The sequence below is a fragment of the Hemiscyllium ocellatum genome, chromosome 33 (assembly GCF_020745735.1).
Source record: "Hemiscyllium ocellatum isolate sHemOce1 chromosome 33, sHemOce1.pat.X.cur, whole genome shotgun sequence".
NCBI lineage: Eukaryota > Metazoa > Chordata > Chondrichthyes > Orectolobiformes > Hemiscylliidae > Hemiscyllium > Hemiscyllium ocellatum.
Window position 1 is genome coordinate 38,328,167 of NC_083433.1, and position 21,373 is coordinate 38,349,539.

Genomic DNA, 21,373 nt, shown 5'->3' on the forward strand with positions numbered 1-21,373 from the left:
GAACGCTTTTTCTTTTTTGGTATATTCTAATTATTGTTGGATGGCGCCTGTGTTTGGTAACCGTACATATTTTCACTGTACTTATATTGACAATAAATAGTCACATTTATTAATATCACAAACAATGCGACCAGTCGACCCCACACATAGACAGGCAGAGTAGTTTCTTTAAAACAGAGATAGATATATTTTTAATTAATAAGCAACCAATAGTCAGTTGGGGAAAGCTGGAGAACAGTTCTGATAAATATTTCAACTGTTTCCAACCAACGCAGCAGACATTATCCCAATTGCCTCCTTTTTTTCCATTTTCCATAAAGGATGGCCTTTCTCTTTAGGATTGTGTGATCCATGTTGTTCTCATTCCTAATGTGTAGTGAGGAGTGGGTTACTGAAAACATTCGAGATAGGCTTCCAGATGTTTTTGATGAACAAGAAAACAGACAGGAAAGGGATGTTCAGCCACACTCATGTCAGCAATAAGTATTCTGAATAGTGCAACAGGCTCGAAGGTCTGAATGGTCACCCGCTGCCCCTCATCCATGTGTTCTTCTCTTACTCAACCCCTTAACGCTGTAACAGAGGAAGAGGAATATCCCATTCAGCTTGTCAGGATCGGTGCATTGAGACAACATGAGACGATTCTGCTCTTAAACGGATCCACATAGAAATAGGATGAATTCATTTAACCCTTTGAGGATATTACAGAGCACAGGATGAGGTCATACAACCGTTCAAGGCCGCTACACAGAAACAGAGGAGCCTTGGGAAACTATCAGCAAATAGACAGTAGGGGTTAAACATTTGTTTTCAGTTTGCAAACCTGAAAATTGGTAGTGTGCCTCTGGGGTTAGTGTGAGGTAATCAAGTATTTGCAATCTTGTCAATGATTTTGGATGAAAAGACTGACTGGATTGGAGTTCAGTGCGTTCATAACCAAGATAGTCATTGAGTAAGATGCCAAGTGGTGGTAGACAACTGGAATGGCATACAGACAGGGGACGTCAGTGTGCAAGCTTTCATCAAAAACAGTATTTCATGCGTCATGGGAAATTTGTGACAGAATGATATATAACAGTAAACTATTAAATGGAGTGTCATTGAGTCATAGAGTGATCGAGCATGGAAACTGGCACTTCAGGCCAAGCTGGTCCGCGCTGACCATACTGTCCACTCATATAATTCTAATTGTCCACATTTGAAACATATCGCGCTTAACTCTTCGAATCTATGTATCTCATTTTTTTTATATGTTGCTATTATTCCTGCCTCGACCACTTTTTTTCTGGCAGCCACTTCATTTCAAAAATGCTCTATGCACAAAGAAGTTGCCCCTCAGGTCCTTCTTATATCTTTCCCCTCTCACCTTAACCCTATACCTTGTAGTTTTCAAACCATCATCGCTTGGAAAATGACTCTATGCATTAATCCTACCTATGACCCTCGTGATATTATTTATCTCCATAAGTCCGCCCTCTCATTCTTCTACATTCCAAGGGATGATATCCAAAATTGGCCAAACCCTTACCTATAACTCTAGGCTATTAGTCCTAACAACATCATTATCAAACTTCGATGACCTTTTTTTAGGTTAACAGGGTGACCAAAACTGTACACAATATTTGAAGTGTGGCCTCACAAACGACTTATAGAATGGTAGCATAGCGTCCCAACTCCAACATTCAATGTTTTGAACGATGAAGGCCAGCATACTAAATACCTTCTTTATTGCTCTGTCTACCCATGATGTCGCTTTCAATGAAATATGGACTTGTGGTCTGAGGTCCCTCTGTTTCACAATACTCCTCAGAACCTCATTATTTACTGTATAAGCAGTATCTTTGTTTTACTTTCCGAAGTGTAACACCTCCCACTTATCCTGTATTTAATTGCAATTGCCAATCCTCAGCTCACTTGCCCATCAGATTAAAATCCCTCTATAATTTCTGATAAAGTTCATTGCTATCAACGATACCTCTTAATTTTGTACCATCCGGAAATGTAGTAACTTTCTTGGGATTGCTTGGAGTATGTTGTGCAGTTTTGGCTCCCAAATGTCAGAACAGATGTACTGGCCTTGGAACGTGTTCAGACGAGTTTCATGAGAATGGTCCCAGGAATGAAAATCTTAACATATGAGGGATCTTTGAGGACTCTGGATCTAAACACAATGGATTTTAGCAGAATGAGGGAGGTCTAATTGAAACATACTGAATACTGAATCGTCTGGACAGAATAGCTGTTGTGAAGATGCTTCCATTGGTAGGATAAACTAGGACCCGAAGGCACAGCCTTAGAGTAAAATGAACAGCTTTTAGAATGGAGATAAGAGCAATTTATTCAGCCAGAGAATGGCGAATCCACGGAATTCAATGCCACAAAAGGCTGTGGAGGCCAGGTTACTGGGTATATATAAGACTGAAATGGACAGGTTCTTGATTGTCAAGCGGATCAAGGGTTATGGTGAGAAAGCAGAAGAATCTGGTTGAGAAACATACCAGCCATGGTTGAATCGTGGACCAGACTCGATGGGCTGAATATTTCAATTTGTGCTCCTATGTCTGATGGTCCACATCATATCTTGTGCATTCACATCCAGGCCATTTATGTAAAGAGTAAATAAAAAAGGCCTCAGCACCGACACCTGTGGCACACTATTAGTTATAGGCCTTCAGTCTGAGAAAAAAACTTCTTCCATCACTCTCTGCTTACTACCAACGAGCCAGTTTTGAATCCAATTAGCTAGCTCTCTCTGGATCCCACGTCACCTAAACTCACTGACTAACCTGCCGTATGGGACCTCGTCAATAGTCTTACGAAGGTTCATATATAGATCATCCGTTGTCCTACCCTTATGTATTCTCGCAGTTACCTCTTTGAAAGAATTTAAAAGCTTTGTCAGACATGATTTCCCGCACACAAATCCATGCTGACTACTTCTAATCAGACCTTGAATTTCTAAATGTTTGTTCATACTGTCTCTCATTATCCTCTCTAACAACTTGCCGAACACTGATGTTACACTTAATTACTAAGAACTCCCTGGCTTGTCTTTGCTACCTTTTTTAAACAATGGAACCACTCCAGGGGCAAACGATGAAGAAAAAATCTGTGCAAGGGCCTCTGAAATTTCTTCCCTAGCCTCCCATAACATCCGAGGATGGGCATGTTCTTGCCCAGGGGATTTATTCAAAATATTTGCTTTAAGGTAGCAAATACCTCCACTCTGGAAATATTTATACGGACCAAAACATTCCCCCTTGTTTTCCTTATTACCATAGTATGCATCATTTTGCTCCCGAGTAAACATGGAGGAGAAGTATTCATTAAACAATTACCCCCATCTCCTGGTGTTTCCACAAGGACAGCCATGCTCACCAGTAACGGGACCTATTCTCTCCTGAGTCACGCTTCTTCTCTTAAAATGGCGAGAGAATCTCTTGGGATTATCTTTCACCTTTTCTGAGAGATCCATGTCATGCCCTTTTTTTGGGCTTCTGGTTCCCCTATTAAGGATGCTTCTACACTTTGTGTAGTCATCTAAGGATTGACTTAAGGCCGATATCTTAAACCCAATGCTTTCTTTATTGGCCTTACCTTAGCCTCAATATCTCTCGCCATCCAAGGATCAGGTTCCCCCTGAACCACCGTCAATTTAATGAATATAACCCTAATTATTCAAACTCTCTTCATGGCTCTCATCATGCCTCCATACCAGGCAACATCCTGGTGAACCTACTCTGCACCCCCTCCAAAGCATCCACGTCGTATGTAGTATTCCAAATGTGGCTGAACTAAAGTCTTATACAACGGTAACATGACCTGCAATCTCTCATACCCGGTCCAATGAAGGAAACCATGCCGTACACCTTCTTGACCACTCTACTGATCTGCCTTACCACCTTCAGGGAACACTGGATCTGGACACCTAGATGTCGCTGTACATCACTTTTCACCAACACTTTTCAATTTACTGTATAGTTCGCTCTTGAATTGGATCGTCCAAAATGCAGCGCCTCACGTTTGTCCAGATTGAACTCCATCTGTCATTTCTCTGCGCATCTCCCCAAACTATCTATATTCTGCTGTATTCTTGGACAGTCCCCTTCACTGTCTGCTACTCCACCAATCTTAGTGTCAGCTGCAAACTTGCTAATGAAACAAACTACATCTTCCTCCAAATCATTTATGTGTATCACAAAAAACAATGTTCCCAGCAAGAGCCCATGTGGGACACCACTGGTCACAGAACACAATTTTGCAGAGCACCTTTACATCATTACTCTCTGATTCCTGTTGACTAACCAGTTCACTATCCATCTAGCTAGAACACTCATGCAAATTCACCTTCTTCATCCGCTTACCATGGGGAAATTTATCAAACACCTTACTAAAGTTCATCTGTATAACATCTATATCCCTTCCCTCATCAATCAACTTTGTCACCACTTCAAACAATTGTATTAAGTTTGTAAGCCATGGCCATACCTGCATAAAACCATGCTACCGAGCACTGAGAATTCATTTTATTCCAAATGGGTATGTATCCTATCCCTCTGTATCTTCTCCAGTGGCTTCCCTATCACAGACATCTGGCTCACAGGTCTGTAATTACCTGGATTATTCCTTGAACAAGGAGACACTATTCGCAATTCTCCATTCCCCAGGGCCCTCTACCATGTTCAAGGAAGCTACAAAAATAGCTGTTAAAGCCTCAGCTATTTCCTCTCTCGCATCCCTCAGTAACCTGTGGTAGATCCCATCCAGACCTGGGGACTTATCCTTCTTAATGCCTTTTGGAAATCATAACACTTCCGCCCTCCTTACGCAGACTTGACCAAGAGTAATCAAAAATCTATCCCTAACCTCAACATCCACCATGCCCCTCTCCTTGGTGAATAATGATGCAAAGTACTCATTAAGAATCTCACCCGTTTTCTCTGTCTCCAAGTATATCTATCCTGCTTTGTCCTTGAGTGTGTCCACCCTTTCTCTAGCTACCCTCTTGCTCGTTAAATATGACCAAAAAGCTTTGAGGTTTACCTTAATCCTGCTATTAAGGATATCTAATGGCCCTTTTTAGGCCTTTTAATTCCTCATTTCAAATTGGTCCTACATTCACAATATTCTTCCAAGGCTTCCTTTATCTTCATTCGCCTAGACATTATGTACGCATTTTTTTTAGTCTTAGCTAGTCTCACTTCATCAGTTGTCATCCATGGTTTCCTAACCTTGCCATTTCTATCCATCATTTTCATAGATACATACTTCTCCTGGGCTCCAACTAACCTCTCTTCAAAAGCCTCCCACACATCAAATATGGATTTCACTTGAAAATGCTGGTCCCAATCTACTTTTCCCAGCTCCTGTCGAATTTTGCTATAGTTAGCATTCCCCCAGTTTAACAGTCTTCCTTTAGGACCACTTTCATCTCTGTCCATGACTATTGTAAAACTAATAGAATTGTGATAATTATTCCCAAAGTGATCCCGTGCTGAAACTTCAACCGCCTGGGCAGGCTCATTTCCCAACGCCAGGTCAGTATGGCCGCTTCCTGAGTTGAGCTATTTCTATGCTGCTCTAGAAAACACTTCTGGACGGTCCTTACAAATTCTGCTCCATCAAGACTTCTAACACGAAGTGAATCCCAGTCAATGCTGGATAAATTAAAATTTCCTATCACCACCATCCTGTTGCTCCTACATCTTTCTGTGATCTATCTCATGCTCGGTGTTGGGAGGCCTGAAGAACAATCCCAGCATTGTTACCACACTCTTTCTATTTCTGAGCTCTGTCCATACTGCTCTAATCGTCCATAGTGCCCTCCTTCAGCACAGCTGTGATATCTTCTTTGACCAGTAATTCTTCTGCTCCACCCTTTTTACCTTCCTCTCTACCCGGCTTGAAGCATTAATGTCCTCGGATATTTAATTACCAATCACGACCTTCCCTCACCAAGTCACAGTAATAGCAATAACATTACATTCACAGGTACTTTTACAAACCCGAATTCATCTGCTTTACCTGACCTACATCGTGCATGACAACTACAAGTCCCTCTGTGTTCATTGTGTTGCTGGTCAAAGCACAGCAGGCCAGGCAGCATCTCAGGAATAGAGAATTCGACGTTTCGAGCATAAGCCCTTTATCAGGCTTATGCTCGAAACGTCGAATTCTCTATTCCTGAGATGCTGCCTGGCCTGCTGTGCTTTGACCAGCAACACATTTTCAGCTGTGATCTCCAGCATCTGCAGACCTCATTTTTTACCCTCTGTGTTCATTCTCCGCTTCCTGCTTTCTCTTCCCATCAGCCATGTTGATTTCATTATCTGGTTGCTTAGGCTTTAGTTACTACCTCATTTCTGTTGACCAACCTCCTCAGTTGTTGCCCGATCCCCTGCCACATTAGGTTAAACCTTCCGCAACAGCATTAGCAAAAGCGCCCCCTAAGACATTGGCTCCAGTCTACCCAGATGTAGGCCGTTCAATTTGTCATAGTCCCACCTCCCCCAGCACCGGTCCCAATGTCCCAAACTTCTCAACCCCTTACTCCTGCACCATCTCTCAAGCCAAGCATTCTTCCTGATTATTCGATCATTCCTACTCTGACTATCACTTGACACTGCTAACCATCCTGAGATTACTACCTCTGAGGTCTACTTTTTTTAACTTTGTTCCTAACTCCCTAAATTCTTCGTATAGGACCTCATCCCGATGGCACATTAATGTAGGGAGAGTCCATTGAGGCATATAATATATTAGAAATACGATATTAGACTGATGAATGGGCTATTTAACTCTAATTAGTGCTGATCTTGTCCATGTTGATCGTGTTTTTGAATGTGCCGCGCATTGTAACATATACGCCTTACTCTGTCTAAGTTTATTTTTCACCCTATGATCTGTGTATCTTTGCTTATTGTCATCTGCCTGTACTGCTCACAAATAAAGTTTTCATTTATCTTAGGAACACGTTACAATAACTCTAATACGTCAATTATTTCTCACCCTACCAATGTGAGCGTCGCTCACCCTTACGTTCCAACGTAATCATCCCTCCTTGTCTCATAGCACGATAGATCAAATACTCAGTTCCATCACTGTGTCCTCGTGGTGTCATCATCTCATGGATTAGACTGTTGTTACTTGTTTGAGCTGTGCCTGTACTAATGAGATCATGCCTTACAAAGGATACCATACCTGTTCACAATGCCTCAAATACTCTCATAAAAGCCCTACAAATACAGGAAGACGGCTTTACTTATGCACTTGAATCATATTACAATGAAAGGCAATATAGCATACAAGATGCTCAATACTTAACGCCCTTGGAGGTGCTATGTTTGGTGACTAATGATTAAGGACATTCAGGTCCTTTAGAAAAACAACACTTCTCAACCTTGCACCATTTAAAGACTTCAAAATGAGATGCATGCTGGATACTTGTCACATCAAAATCATTTCTATGCCTTGCAAATTGTTGTGGTTCAAACACTGAAACATGTGATGTCCTATGAGTAACCGCCTTCTGTCCATAAAACTACAAGAAGCTCAATATTGCTTCCAATGACCAATTCTCAATCCATGTGGTATATACAGCTGCCCTCGTCCACACATTATCAATATACTCTAGCTTCCTCTGTTCACTTGTTAGCAACGATAATAAAGACATTCTGCAAATTCAACTACACCACTCTCACTGGTTCTCTTTTGTGAATGCATCAACTAACACAACTTCCACAGGTTTCTCAACGATGATTTCCGGTTTCTAAATCTAAACTGACTCTGCCAATTCACACTGTGATTTCCAAAGTGTCGAGTCATAAAATTTCTCACACTAGGTTCAAATATTTTCCTCAGACGTGGCGTCAACTTACCCGTTATTTTATTTTTTGTCTACCCTGCCACTCCGGTTTTAAATATTTAGGATTACAATATAATTTCTTTCCAGTCTGCAGGAACCAGACTTTCCAGAGTCTAAACAATTTTGAAGGGGAATCAATGCTTCTTTCTCGTCATTACAGCATTTAAAAAGACATTTGGATAAGTACATGAATAGGAAAGGTTGACGGGGGTTGGGGGGTGGATATAGGTCAAACGCGGGCAGGAGGGACTAAATTAGTTTGGAATTGGACTAATCAGCATGGACTGGTTGGACCGAAGCATCTGTTTAGGTCCTGTATGACTCTATAACTCTTTCACTAGCGGTAATGCCACTTCCCTGAAAACCTTGGTGCAGTAACTTGCCAACCTTCCATTAAATTAGTTTTTAAGTTCTCCTTATTAAATCCAATCTAGCACAGTTTCTTATTTTCACCAGTCAGCCTGTCCCATAGTATTTCTTGAAGATTTTCGGTACCTTCCATTGTGGAGACAGCACGAAGTTATTACCCTCAGCAGGAGGCAGAAATGGATTCCGTCACTATGTGAATACATTGGAACAATGCAATTGAGAGATGATGGACGTGACACCCACTACTGCTCATAAAGTTCTAGAATCCGAACAGTTCAATGAAACTGTCACTTCCTGGTCACTGACAGCATAGTCCTCTCCCTCGTGCGATGTTACAGGTTATGCTGAAACAGTTGACACAAAGCTGTGACAATCTCATTTTAGAATCCAACTGACCTCACACTTTGCACTTGGCGTAAGTCCAAGTCGAGTAAGAAAATGTTTGTGTTCAAAATATGTGGAATGAGAAGAGCTGCCAGAAGAGAATTGTATCTGGAAAGGTGGGATGATGGTTTATTCAGAAACAGCGTTGAGGCAGAACAGAATACTGGGGATATGGTGAAGGTGGGAGTGGACAGATTGTGGTAGACGGAATATTGAGATAGAAATCAGCTCGGGACAATATAGAGTAACCATGGTTATAAACACTTTTGTTTCTCCTCAAATGTTTGTAAGCGAAGGATATGAAACTCATGGAATAGAAATGGAGTATGTGATAGAAAGTGAATACAATAGTTTGGACCTCTTTCAAATATACAAGGCGGAGAAAACGATGACATTGACAACGGGTTAGAGGATTAGTAAGTGGGCAGAGATAAACTCACCAAGAACACTAACAATAGCGAGGATATATAGTAACCTGCCTGAATAATCATCAGTGCACAGAGACAATCGAGATGTTTTTACGACAATGAAGTCTCCTTCACCACAACAACTTCCAATATAAAAACTGTCTCTGGTCACAACTGACCTGAACATACACAAGAAATACGGATTTCGCTGGATTTTACTCTCGTACCTCTTATTAGTTAATTATCGTTTACGCAATGTAAGTCAATAATTTATTTGTAAATGTGTAATCATCTACTTGCACAGTTTGCATGCCTTTTCATTTTTAGATTTCTTGCAGCCTTAGCCCAAAAGTGAATGTTCTGTTTACTGAAGAGCCTTGGGCAACTGTCTGTGTAGCGTTTGTACAGTCTCCTCGTGTCTGCATGGGTTTCCTCCGGGTGCTCCAATTTCCTCCCACAATCCAAAGGTTAGGTGAATTGGCTATGCTAAATTTCCCATAGTATCAGGGGTGAATATAGGGTAGGGGAATGTGTCTGTGTGGGTTACTCTTCGGAGGGTTGGGGTGGACTTGTTGGGCCGAAGGACCTGTTTCCATACTGTAGGGATTCTAAAAAAAAATGACCTGGTTATTGGGATTCAAGGGTCGGACACAATATAAAATTTTCATGGGCTAAGAAACATAAAGGAATAGAAGACAGTGACTGTAGAGACTGGTGAGGAGTAAAGTGACATCCCCCCACTCCCCAATCTCTTCTTCACAGACAGAATAAAATAAAATAAAATGCAGAGAAAGAAAAGGAATATATTCGTAAGAAGGAATGGCAAATGACAATGTAAATAAAACCGGATAATTTGAAATGGAATGGTCGAAAAATGATTGATCAGTGTGTATGTGTGTCTGCGTGTGTGCGTGAGTGTGTGTGCGTGCGTGTGTATATGTGTCTGTTGAGTGTGTGTGGCTCTGTGTGTGCGTGTGTGTCTGTGTGTGTGTACGTGAGTGTGTGTGCGTATGTCTGTGTGTGTCTGTGTGTGCATCTGTGTGTATATGTGTGCACACGTGAATGTATGTTTGTCTGGGTGTGTGTCTCTGTGTCTGTGTCTGTGTGTGTTTGTGTGTGTGCACGTGAGTGTGTGTGTGCGCAGATAGATAAGATTGTTCATACATGTTCAAGATATTCAGAATGAACGAGAGAGATACTTAACAAAAATGATCCATACAATGTACAAAGCTTATAAAATATTGATATGTCATTTATTCTTCAGCTGAGATGTTATGTTCCCCTTCTCTCAAAGTACCCTCTGCTTTCTGCCTCTTTCTTGCATTCTCAGACCTCATCTCTAATTCTTATCAGAATGTCTGTCATAAATTCCTGCTTCTGGTGCTCCAATTTATTTCAGTTAGTCATTTTTCTACCTGGAAACATCTACATTGGGGATTCTGTCAACAGCAGTTGCCTGTCATATTGATGGAGATATAAGTTCTGGCATCAGACCCAGCATTTCAACATATTAATCTGTTGCACATACACTGTACAAAGGACCACAGCACACAGGAATTGTCAAACCAAATACAGAAGTACATCTACTTCTATCAATCATGTAGACTCCTCTATTTTTACATCTCCACGTCGATATTCTCTCTCTCTCTCTCTCTGTCCGTCATTCCATCTAGTTAATAAATCCTCCAAACGTTCTTCGTGCCTCATGTCTCAAACTTCCTTCCTTCAGTTTACATCTATTGCTCACTTTTGGATGAGATGTCTTATAATTGAGTAATGTAACTAAAAGGAGAAAATGAGGACTACTGATGCTGGAGATCAGAGCTAAAAAAATATGTTGCTGGAAAAGCGCTGCAGGTCAGGCAGCATCCAAAGAGCAGGAGAATTTTTCTGAAGAAGGGCCCATGCCCGAAACGTCGATTCTCCTGCTCCTTGGCTGCTGCCTGACCTGCTGCGCTTTTCCAGCAACACATTTTTCAGTTCTAATGTAAGTAAAAGACATGAGGGAGGAGTTAACCGGAGTTAGTTGGAAGGGGAGTTGAGCACGGAAAGATTGTGAAGCAGCAAGACAGGGGTTTCTGGAGATAGTTCAGCAGCACATCAGAAATTCATCCCAAGTAAGAAGAACGATACTCAGCAGAAGACGAACTCAGGGACAGCATAGAAAACAAAAGAAAATGCACACATCGTGGTGAAGATTATTGGGAATCCAAAGGATTACAAAGCCTATTAATTCCAGCACAGATAACGAATAACAGCAAATGGGAGGAGAAGGTGAAATACGTTATTAGATTCTTAATCATGTAAAAGAACATTGCAAGAGATTTTTAGGTATATAACAAGGGTAAGACGGAGTGAAGAACAAATAAAGGACTGTTGGAAAATGAGGTTTCAACAGTTACGGGAAGCAAAGAGGAATTGAATAGATACTTTGCATCAGTCAGTCTTCACGGTGGAAGACACAAGCAATCTGTCCGAACTTCAAGAGAGTCAAGGGGTAGAGGTGAGTATAGTGACCACCAGTAAGGAGAATGTGCTGGGGAAGGTGAAGTTGGATCAATCACCCAGACCACTTCGGCTACACCTTGGAGTTCTAAACAGATATCGAAGGTGATTGTGCAGGCGTTGTTGGTGATCTTTCAAGAAACTTTGGAGTGAGGGAGAACTAGTAGCTGTAACCACCTCGTTAAAGGAGAGAGACGCACAGAAGACAGGAGGTTATAAATGGTCAGGCAAGTTGAAACTCTTGTGTAGAAGGACTTAATGGATCCTTGGTTTTATGACTAGATGTGTGGAGTATAAGAACAAGGAAAAAGGTGATGGATATTGGACATCGTGTGATTAAGCTACAGCATAACAAGAGTAAAACTTTCAATGCCATTGCTAACAGCAGACTTGAAAATACTGTTGAAGCAAAGGAAATCAGTTCGAAGCAGACAGGAGCATTCGTGACAAAGATACTGTTTCCTTGACCCTATAGTGAGAATGTTGAGATCAGCTTGTCAGTAAACAGACTAACAAATTTATAAAAAGCACAATAAAATCTGTTCCTGTGGAGCTCTCAATGTGCAACTATGTCGCCAATACATATGAAGCTGAAAAAGCACAGCAGGTCAGACAGCATCCTAGGAAAAGGAAAGTCAACATTTCAGGCTGAAAGACTTCATCACGATTGGGACAGGGGAGGAGAGCTGGGAAGTAAATAGAGGGAGGGGTGAGGGGTTCGGAGAAGGGTAGGTGCCATGGCGATAGGGATTGAAAGTAGGGGAATATTGTGATTGGTCATTGGGAAGGATGCAGCGGATATGTGAATGGGAAGATAGACAGCTTAGGTCATGTCAGGGAAAGTGGACATGGGATAAGGCTGTGGGTACAGAGAGTTTGAAGCCAGTGAAATAAATATTGAGACCATTGAGCTGTAATCTCTCCAACTGAAATATCAGGTTGTGTTCCCCAGTTTCTGTTTGGCCTCACTCTGACAGTGGGGGAGGACAAGGATGGACCTCTCGCGGGATGAGCATGGGCGGGTGGGGGTGGGGGGAGTACTTGAAATGGATGGCAACTGGAATTTTGGGTTGGTTAAAGCGTGCAGACAGCAGATGCTGTATGAATATTTCCCTAAGTAACTCTTTTCCTCTACCGGATACAGAGGAGATCACATCGGGAGTTGGACACGAGCTTGAGGGTTGGGAGGTTGGTTGGATGCAGAATCAGGCTTTGCTGATGCAGCATCCGTGCTCTGCACGCAACAACCAATCTGAATTTCCAGTTACCATCCATTTTAATTCCTCCTCCAATTCTCCCCCCAACCCGTCTGGCGACATGCCCGCCCTTAGCCTGTCCACTGTCAGTGGAATACAACCTGAGAGATTACCTTAGGAGCTGATAGCACAATGGCCTCAATATTGACTGCAGCAGCTAAACATCCTTCCATCTGCAGCCTTATCCCCGTGCCGTCTCGCTGATCAGATCCAACTGTCCATCTTCTCACTCACAAATCCGCTCCAGCATTTCCAGCTGACCAATTACAGTAACCTCATACCTGCATGTATCTATCACTATCATACCTATCATTCGCCCTTCCATACCCCATCACTCCATTTCTGGGCTCCCTTCCCTCTCGTCAGTCCTGACGAAATGTCCAAGATCTAAGATCCAAGATGCCTTTGTTGCTCATCTGATTCTATCTGGTCTGCTGTGTTTATCCAGCTCCAGGTTTATTAACTCTGTCCTCCCGCGCCTGTAGTACTTACTCTCTCCAAGTTGTGGAACAATGTAGTCTACATATAAGAAGAAATAAATGTGTATATTTGAAAAGATCGCTGACTCATTCCTTATTTCTTAACAACCCAACACACACATTCCAGATGATGCATTACTTCACTTGAACTCTTTCAATCCAATCTCTTTTCATTGCTGCTCACAATGCAATCACCTTTACATTGGGGAGACAAAACAGAGACTACATTGAGGAACACTCCCATTCTGTCTGTAGGAAGAGCCCTAACCCTCTTATTGTTTCCCATTTCAGTAACCTACGTTGGTCTCATGCTAACATTTTGGTCCTGGGCTGCTGCAATGTTCCAATGAAGTACAACCCAAGCTCGAGTAACACCTCACTTACACTTTAGTACGTTACAGCCTGAAGGAGTTAATATTCAATTCCCTACTTCAACAGCCTGATCCCATTATGGATGTTGCCCAATCTTCATGTATTCCTGCTCTCCCAATGGACTTGCCCTGCTTGTGAATTGTTTATTTGACCTTAATTCAGGAACCCATTTCCTCCCTTCACAATCTAATTTTTCTTCATTTTACATTTGATTCTATTTTACACAAACAAAAGTCCATTTGTCAGTGGCATTGCGCCTGCACACCGTATGTTTCCTTTCACCCCTCCTCTACCTCTGTCAAGGTATTAAAATGCTCGTTTTTACAATCTTTTTCTGTTTGAAGAAATGTAACAATGGACTTGAAACGGGAACTCTGTTTCTCTGTCTCTGCAGATGTTGCCAGATCTGCTGTGTTTCTCCAGAAATGAACAAAACACATTTTCAATTAAACAAATAACGGTGAATACTGGAAATCTGAAATCAGAACAAAAAAAAAGAAATTGAGCCTTGAAGAATGATGCCTGGACCCAAATGATTAACTCTACTTACACTCCACTGATAATGTCAGACGTGCTTAACGTCTCCAGCATTTTCTGTTTTTCAACACGTTTCAAAGACATACGTCAACGTTGCTAAAACCTCCTGTTAACCTGGAGCGCTCTATACAAGGAAGTGAAAGATAACAGAAGATGCACAAATTCTTTGGTTCTGAAATGACGTAAGGCTGGCATCACTGACACACTACAGAGCTCTTACATTTAGCCAGGGAGAGAAACAGAGGGAGGGATGCATTCATGCTAAACACAGAATGTAGCACATACTAGAAGGGAAAGTATTCAGATGAATATGTTAAAGGGTGTTGATAAATGAGACAAATTGTCAGTGTGACAACATGGAGAGACTCTCAGCCGAATGGGAATATAAAAATGGAATTATTACCACATCAGAAATCAGAGTAGGTCACTGAGTTTATGGTTGATTGGTGAATGGGTCTCGGTGTGAACTGGGGGACAGGCAGCAGAACTGCATTGGAGATATTGCAGCTCAAATCGTGTATTTCATGTGGTGCTGTAAACCACAGCAACAACAGGAGCAGAATTAAATTTAATTATAATCTGTAACTTCTTGGCCAGGATAATCCCTCAGTATACCATTATCAGTAAGCTGATCTATGGTTCAGTGACGAGTGTGGGTAAACATGCCAGGGTCCGAAACATGTGTACCCCTAAAACTGATGGCAAACCATAAAACTACCGCACTTGACTGGTTACATTCCAACCTGCAGAACTAATCCCACTAACATTCAATCCTGTGGACTGTGGACTGTGGAAATCCATGCAGACACTGGGAAAATGTGCAAACTCCACACAAGCAGCGGTGGTTGTAATTCAAATAGGTACCGTGGTGCTGTAAGATACTCTTGTGTTTAGTAGAAATCTGAAACACATGAAAAAGGATATGGGAGAACACGAAAAATTCTCGAGGTGAGTTGTGAACTGCAGCTAATTGAAACTGGAAGTGGGTGGGCCTTGTTGGAGGAGAAAGTTCTCATAACAGCTATTGAATTGCAATTTAAGCCCAACCCGTTAACACACACTGGCTGGTAGACATGCCACTCCCGCTCGTATCAAAGTGCTCCGAGGTCTTAAAGGATAAATCCAGACAGAACGCGCGACACCACTCTCAGTATTGGAGAAGGGAACGGGAAACACAGGCCTGTCGACCCTGCAGAGACCTACTTCCTAACATCTGAGAGTCTGTGACAACATTTACAGAGAAGGACGACGATTTTTCAACAATAGTATGCATTCCCCCAGACATCTGAGACTGCTCTAACCAGGGTGGGAACTTTACATCAGGCTGGTAAAGTGTTGCTGATGCTGTACAAGGTTTTAATCATATCACACCTGGAGTAGTGTGTACAGATTTAGTCTCCTCACTGAAGAAAGGATATTGGAAGCAGCTCAGAAATTGTACCTTCAACTAATTCCTGCAATGAAGGCGTTAACTTATAAGGAAAGGATGATTAGGTTGATCTAATACGCATCAGAGTTTACAGAGTAAAAGATGATCTTATTTTTACATCGAACACCGGAAAGAGTCAGCAACAGACGCCAATTACACAGCTAATTCCACTTCTTCAGCCTGTTACACGGGAACAGCAGAAGGATATTCAGGCCTTCGACTCTGTTACACCAGAACAGGACGAGGTCAGGAGGAGGTCACTCAGCTGCTCGAGTCTATAACGCTGCACACAGAGTAGGCCACGTGGCACCAGTATCGTGTTATACAGCAACGGGATCAGTCCATTCAGTCTACTCAAGTCAGTAACACAAAAACTGGAGGAAATTGGTACACTAGAATAACAAGAGGTCATTCAGCACGAGAAATAAAGAAGGAGATAAAATTATTTGAGACTTGTTATGGAAATGTGGACGTAATTCACCCAGGTGTCTGTTGTATGGGAACAGGAGGAGACAAATCACTTCATCGATCCCATTTCAGGGATGCAGGAGGTAATTGTTCAGTATCTCGAGCCTATTGTGAAGGAATATGAAGAGACCGTTCAGCTCATCAAAATGTTGCACAACTACAAGAGGATTCCACAATCCGTGAGGCTTCTGACATATTATCAGGAGGAGGAGAAGCAGATTTTGAATCTGTAAATCAGAACATTCCGACCATCAAGAATATAACGTAGGAACACCATGGGGGACATTGAGCCCATTGAGTGTTTAAACCAGGAACTGACTGAATCCTGTCAGACACTCATGCCTATTACACAGCGATTGGAGCAGATCTTTTAAAGCTTTGTGCCTGGTACACAGGAACACGGGAAAGGGAATGTAGAGTTTGGAAAAAGTTAGGAATTAGTATAGTCATCTTCACTTGTCACTAAAAGGTTGTGAGCTAACGTTTGGGAATTGAGGGAAATTGTGAGAATCCGTTATTGATTAATTAACAACAGGGAATTTGCAAAATAAAATCTGACTATATCAGAATCAGCATGATTCTTTCAGAATTTGGTTGATGAATTTTTTAAAGATATGACAAGCAAAGTAGACAATAGGGATCCTGGAAAAGTAACGTACCTAGACTTTGAAAAGGCATTGACTAAACGCTGCATAAAATATTAAGCTGTAAAATAAGAGAACATGGGTTTGGGAGGAGGTCATTCGCCTGGATGGAGGGCTGGTGCGCCAACAAAATGCAGAGAGATGGATTAGTTGTTTCGTTAGTGTTTGGCAACTTTTGGGGTTCCATAGGGTTCAGACCACATGACCTGACAACTTACCATCTATTGTATTACTTGGATGAGAGGAGAGAAAACACTTCATCTCCATTTTCAGCTGACACTAAAACAAGTGGAAAAGTAGGTTGATGTAATAAAGATGTAGAAAAATTACAAATGGACATGAAAAGTTTAGATGAATGTTCCAACATCTGGCAGCTAAAATTTAACGCGGATAATATGGGATTAACCATTTTGATCAGAGGAATCCAACAGGTTATGGAAATGGCGAGCAACTTCAGAGCAACTCAGCAACGTGCAGAGGCATCTGGATGTCCTTGTGCAGACCAGAGAAAACTCACATGCAGGTGCAGCAGGGAATGAGAAAGGCAAGTGCAATTTTAGCATTTACTTGTAAAAGAATAGAGTATAAAGGGAGGGAAGAATTACTGCAACTCTGCAAGATATTAGTGAGACGGTAACTGACGTACTATCTTCAGATTTGTTGTCCTGACTGCAGGAGTGACATTGTTACAAGGAAGGCAGTTCAGAACAAGTACATTAGATTGATTCCAGAGACGAATTTGTGTTTTGAAGAGAGTTTGAGCAGTTCAGGCCGATGCGCTCACGGTTTAGACGAATGAGAGGAGACCTCATTGGGGTCTGGAAGATTTTAAAGGTGATTGACAATGTCGGTGTGGAGTGGATATTTCCTCATGTGGGGCAAACGAGAACAAGAGATCATAGTTTTAGGATTAGGCAGAGCAGATTTAAAACAGGGGTGAAGAGAACTTACTTCTCTCAACGGGTTGTGAATCTGTGTAACTCATTGCCCCAGTGTGCATAGGGATGCTGGGGACAACGAGTAAATGAAGGTATATGGGGAGCAGGCAGGGAAATGTAACTGAGCCGGCGATGATATCAGCCTTGATTATATTCAATGGCGGAACAGGCTTGAGGGGCTGGATTGTTTCTCGTTCCTATTCAGCCCTTCCACTGTGATCCACAGGAATGGGGGAGGAACCGTTATCAAACAGGAAGGGGTCCCTCCGGATAAAACAGTCTTAATCAGTTTGACAGAACGTAACCAATGGAGTCACACAGTGACCAGTGCTTGGTCTGCAACTGTTTATAATTGATAGCAATGATCAGGAATACAGAACAGATGTACTGCTACTAAGTTTGGTGATGACACTAAGGTAAGCAAGGCATTAAGTTATCAACAAAATGTGGAGAGTGAATGTGGAGATATGGACAGGTAAGATAAATGATAAATACTTTGCCAAGTGGAATATAATGGAATATATACCGTGTCAGCTTTTTCAGGAAGAATGAAAGGCAGCATGTTACTGAAATGTAGATGCATTACATGACATAGTGATAGATGGTTCTGAAGAATTCACTCTGACCCTTTCCGACATTGGAAGTGTTACTCCATCTCCATGATGGTCTTCTCCCTGACAAGCACAGTGACCCTATTGCTCTCAGTATACACGGGATATTTTGATGAGGTTGGTTGGCAGTGGGGAATGGTGGGTGTTTTGAGTCGTGTATCTAGGGGACAGCCTTTAGCCAAGAGGCTATCCTTTCTCTCCAATGGAGATCCAAAGACGATGGGAATGGCTGACTGCTTCTGAATGAAGAGGAGGTGGCTGCTGCCTGGATAGTGGGTTCTTCACCAGCATGATGTCCTGTCCATGTGCACATTGTAACATTATTGTCGTGAGAGTTCCTTCAGCTCTCTTCAATAACATGGGGAGCTCACAGAGCCACATACATCATCGGGAATCCTGTTATACGGAGAAAATACGGATACACCCGGCAGCTCTCTGCTGACAGAGAAAACATGCATCTCATCCAGCACATATATCCTACTTTTTCGAATGTTGACATTGGTGTCGACATACTGGGAGATGATGGATCTGTCACCCAGTCCTGCCTAGAAGTTCTGGATCATAGAATCTGAATGAAACAGTGACCCTAATAGCCACTGGCAGTATCGTCCTTCCCCTGGTGTGAAGATGTAGGATGTGTTGAAGTGACACCACTCTGTGACCAGCTCCTTGTTCAAGCAGTGTCCCCTCACAATCTGCTCCTGGGTTAAGTGTAGCTTAGGAAGCTGTTCCTGGAAAACCCGGGATGGATACAGCAGATCCCTTTCTCCACATACACTGACTCTGTGGTTTCAGAGCTTCCCCTCTCTGCAGCCTCTGCTCCATTTATTGTTCATTAGATTAGATTAGATTACTTACAGTGTGGAAACAGGCCCTTCGGCCCAACAAGTCCACACCGACCCGCCGAAGCGCAACCCACCCATACCCCTTACCTAACACTACGGGCAATTTAGCATGGCCAATTCACCTGACCCGCACATCTTTGGGTTGTGGGAGGAAACCGGAGCACCCGGAGGAAACCCACGCAGACACAGGGAGAATGTGCAAACTCCACACAGACAGTCGCCTGAGGCGGGAATTGAACCCAGGTCTCTGGTGCTGTGAAGCAGCAGTGCTAACCACTGTGCCACCGTGCCGCCCAATGTTACAGACCCAGATGCTGTAACTACAATCCCCATGCTCCATCCAGAGTTGGGTCACCAAATCCTCAGGTCTCCCTGAATGACCGAGACAGCTCATTTCACAACCTCCAGCAAACTCTCCCCAACCCCTCCACTAACATTCAATAGAAATGGGCAGTCAGAAGCCCCTCAGCTACAAATGTTATGGGCCTGACCAGATCAGACACCGTCAAAATATTTTAAGCAGGCAGCTTCAATCCTAACTTTTCCTTATTTTAAATGTAGATGTGAACTGTGTGTTCCAGATGTGAGGCAACTGGTCACCCTACTCAACGTTAAGCAAAATGTAATTCATTCAAACGTTGTAGTTAAAACACAATCAAAGAGAAGAACAGTTTGTGATAGCTTCTCTAAACAACACCTATGCAAACAACAGATACGGTGCCTTCCACTAATTAACTGTGCGAATACAGGAACATCCCATAAACACACCCCTTGGCAAAAAGGTAAAATCAGACACAAAATCTTATGTGCAGTTCTCCAATCCAGGAGGAAGTAACTTTAAGAGAGTTTTCAGAAAGAATAGCAGCTGGGGATCATGCACTGAAACTTCCAACCTTTCTGTGACCCCGAGCAGCTTCTGAGTGCTGCACCTTAAATCAAAACGAGAAGACCTGGTCTGAGAGAGCTCAGCGCTGTCCTTCCATTGTTCCCACAGTTTTAATAAAATCTAAACGCCTCCTCGGTTGTATAGTTAAGCTGTTTTCAGGTGGCAGTTCGGCATTTCTGCCTTTAAGACTTCTTTTCATAAAAAAAAATAACTTTTTTAAAGTGGCAGCATCGTCACAACACTCCGTTTAAAAAATATATGTAAATATGGCCTCATTTTCAACCCTTTGTTCTTACTGTTTCAGTATGTCACAATATGTTTATATTGCACTGAAAACTTTCGCAACTTTATTCTATTTCAGTCAGTTTAGTCTGCCACAGAACGCCTCTGTTTTTCTTCATCCAAGTCTCGACAACTTGTCAGCAAGTACGGTTTCTCGTCCTGTCACTTGTATAATTCCAAATTGAATGGCAACAATAATAACTCTATCTGAACACACTGGAAGTTTTCTCCCTACGTTTCTCTAAAAACGTTTAGGCGTTATAATCAGTATATATATTTGTCTCAGACACGTTATTGGTAATTTAAATGATGAAACGTTGTAACGCCAAAACCAAGCTCAAGGCGTCCTTCCCAATTGTTAACTATTTCTATTGATGGTTATACCGGGCACTCCAACCACACGTTACATAATAGGGCACTTTTCATCTTTCCAATAGTCCTTCTGAATGACATATATCCTTATGCATCAGCTTAAAAATTTTATATGTTTCTGTACCTCTTAATGTTCTAACCCCTTTACCTGCTACTCCTGGTCGATGCCACTAAGCCTTACTCTCACAGTTATGCATTTTAAGATCTTGCACATTCTTCTCAATCCCTCTCAGAAGACAAACTTTGATTTATGGACAAATTGATAATTATGAGCCATTTCAGATTCTAATCATGACATTTCAACACTTTATTCGTCCACACAAGATCTCACGAGTACAGGAAGTGAGTTTTTAAACTCATTCAAAGTAAGAATCTCTCTAACAGTTTTAATAATACCCTGACTCACCTTTCAAAATTACTTTGGTTAATTCCTTCAATTCAATGTACGTTTCACCAGGGACGAAATTATAGGTTCTAAATCGCTGTATGTAAGCTTCTAGCCAAGCTTATATGCACTTCAGATGGCTTTCTTCACCTCCTCTTCCTGGCCAGGTACCTCCTCCAATGGGGATGCAAATACCTCACACTTTATACCTATCAGCTTTGTTTGAATCAACGAAATCCACATGGTCACTGGCCACCGCATTCGTGTAGTCACTTTCTCAAAGGAAATTGAAAAGCCTTCTACATCCTTCTCCTCAAATGTAGACAATGCCTGGATGTAT